Source organism: Crocodylus porosus, unplaced genomic scaffold (genome assembly GCF_001723895.1).
Source record: "Crocodylus porosus isolate Cpor-Errol unplaced genomic scaffold, CroPor_comp1, whole genome shotgun sequence".
Classification (NCBI taxonomy): domain Eukaryota; kingdom Metazoa; phylum Chordata; order Crocodylia; family Crocodylidae; genus Crocodylus; species Crocodylus porosus.
Genome location: NW_017728912.1, coordinates 11,301,195 through 11,303,812, shown reverse-complemented (window position 1 = coordinate 11,303,812; position 2,618 = coordinate 11,301,195). Strand labels below are relative to the sequence as shown.

Sequence of the window (2,618 nt, the reverse complement as noted above, 5' to 3'; positions counted from 1 at the left end):
ATTTTTCATATTTTAGAAGTCTGATATGCCTAAAGATGATACAAAGTGATTTTTTTCGTTCAGAATTTATTCAAGTTGGGAGGTAGGGTACTTGTTATCTTTTGACGTATCGCAAGGTGCCAGCTAAGGAAAGTGAGTCGAGTTTCTTTCTGAATAGCATAAGATATAGAGGCAGGATTGTATACCATATGTTACAGTGCAGTATACATACAGTAAACTGCAATTCTGTTTAAAACATTTATCAAAAGGCCCAAACTGTAGAAATTCCATCCCTGTCAAATATTAAGAACTGTAAACATTGGAGCAAATATAAAATGGTTTTCAGTGATACTGAAAGCTTTACAGTAGCAGATCTGCTCCTGCACATTTCTCTGTTAGGTATGAGATTGGCGTGGGGAGGACAAATCGTTCCTAACAATTGAGTTGAACTTGTCATTCCTAAAATATTAAGGATCAGTAGTTTGCAGATAGAGGGAATAAAGACATGGGGCTTTTCTCTTCAGAACTCTGAAGAGGTTCTGAAAATCTCTAATTCCTCATTTTTTATGGAGCATCTAAATCCTGTTATCGTAAGAGTTTGCTATGATTAAACCACAATTCCTTTGCACAGGCTGCTACAAAATACAATCACTCCTTCTATGGAAGCACTTGGACCTGTTACACTGCTGTGTTTTATGCTGACATGCCTCTATTTAAATGTTATCATGTTTAAAACCAAAAAAATGCCTTTGGTATAAAACTGAAGTAAAGCAATCTACATAAATCAAAGCAACCTATGCAGATTTCACAGTTGAGATTTAATCCTACCTTTGAGTCACAAAAGCTTTATGTAATATCGACTCTTTCCAAGCTAGGACATGGAGGAACCTTAGCTCCCTTTAAATATTGTCTAGCACTCAGCAGAACTGATAATGATAGAGTCCTGCCACTTCCGTAGGACTAGTCAAACATTTTGCATTTACAATTTTAAATTATATTTAGAATAGAGATTTAACTTTTTGGTGGGGAAAGAGGAAAGTAATGAGACACCAGAAATTGCACCACTGGGTCCCTGACGCCAGCTGTTAAAGAAACTACCTTCTCCAAAGAGTGGCTGTTGCGGTTCCTAAAGCAGCTTTCTGTCAGCATGGTAATGGCAAGTATATCACATTTATTCATAACAATAAGCTGACCTGCTTTAGGAAAGCGTGATACTTTACCACATGAATGCTAAATAGATCCTGAACAAACAAACTCGTAGAACTGGCATGTTTGGGGATGCCCTTCAAATTATATACATTTTAAAGGATAAAAGCTGTATCTGCAAATGATTAAAAGACACTTCATAGCCATTGTCTCCGCGCCGTTGAAATAAACGCGTAACTCAAACCACACATCATTCAGAGCAATTTCATCCTGTTCAAGCTTTCCAGCTTTTTTTTTAAAAGTAGTCAGTAATTAAAACAGTGTAATTGCCCAACTTGCATAGTTGATCGTGCTATTTCACTGAGAAAAAAAATGTCCTGACATCAAAATAAAACGCAGCACAGGCTGTCCAGTGAAAATCATTTGCTTGTGAAGTGTTTAGTTAAAAAATAATAAGAATAAGAATAATAAATCAACAGTGCACAGTGCAGGGGTCCCAGCAAACAGCTTGGTCCATAGAAAAAAAGAATTGAAGAAAGAGCCTCATGCCAACCTCAGTCTCTCCCTGGTTGGATTAATATATTGGTCAGGTTTTAACCTAAGCTCTGACACATACGGCCAGTGGAGGTGTGGGTGCAGCAACCCCTCTGGCAAGTTTGATGAGAGCGTGGAGCTGTGGGTCCCCAGCACTCTCCGGACCCCAGGGTGGGGTGGAGGGGGATTGGAGCTGACAGAGTCCCAGAGTTTTTTTGCGGGGGGAATTGGGGCCGACAGAGAAGAGCGTGGCGGGAGCAACCCTGAAGCCAGGGGCAGAAGTTTCCTTGGGCTCCCGTGCCGCGCGATGTCCACCCTTCAGCCCCACGGCCCCGGGATGGGAGCACCTGGGTGCTGCTCCCCGTGGAGGGGCTCTGAGAGGGAAGGTTGTGGCGGGGCTTTTCTCAAGGAAGGGGGCAAGTCCGCCAGGGCAGGGACAGCAAGCCCCAGCCTGGCTCCTCCGGCCCCACCTGCAGCGCGGGGCAGGGGCAGGAGGGGAAGGGGGCCGGGCTGGGCAAGAGCCCTGTCACCCCTCGGCGGGCAAGTGACCGCGGGCGCAGCCCTCCGGGGGCTGTGCGGAGCCGGCAGCCCGGCCTCTCCCCCACGAGGTCCCTGCTCTGCGGGCTGCTCGCAGTCCAGGGGGCACCTGCTCCGCGCTGGGGCGGCCCCACGCCCCGGCCCCGCGCCCGCCGCCGCCTTACCTCGGAGCCTGGTCGCCCTCGCCCTGCTCCAAAGCGGGAGCGGAGCGCGCGGCGCCTGCGGGGGCGAGGCGGCCCCAACTTTGCCCTCCCGCTGCAAAGTTCAGCGCGGGGGCCCTCGGCCCGGCTCCCGGAGGCGACGCGGGGCCCCCTCACATCCCGCGGCAGCCCCGGGGGCTGAGGATGCTGCCGGCGCGGGCGGACGCCTTCCCTCCCCGCCTGGCCCGGGAGCGGCTCTGCGCCGAGTGGCACCAGCGCCGC

The 2,618-nt window shown here is 49.2% G+C and overlaps 1 protein-coding gene across 1 annotated transcript in view; it reads right to left on the bottom strand.

Annotated features, from left to right (window-relative positions):
• Positions 1–2,604, bottom strand: part of NDNF (neuron derived neurotrophic factor) — a 27,015-nt gene extending 24,411 nt beyond the window's left edge. Inside the window, exon 1 of the mRNA XM_019534031.1 lies at positions 2,361–2,604. The gene's annotated coding sequence lies outside the window, so the exon portion shown is untranslated. The remainder of the gene's footprint in view (positions 1–2,360) is intronic.
• Positions 2,605–2,618: the final 14 nt, after the last annotated feature.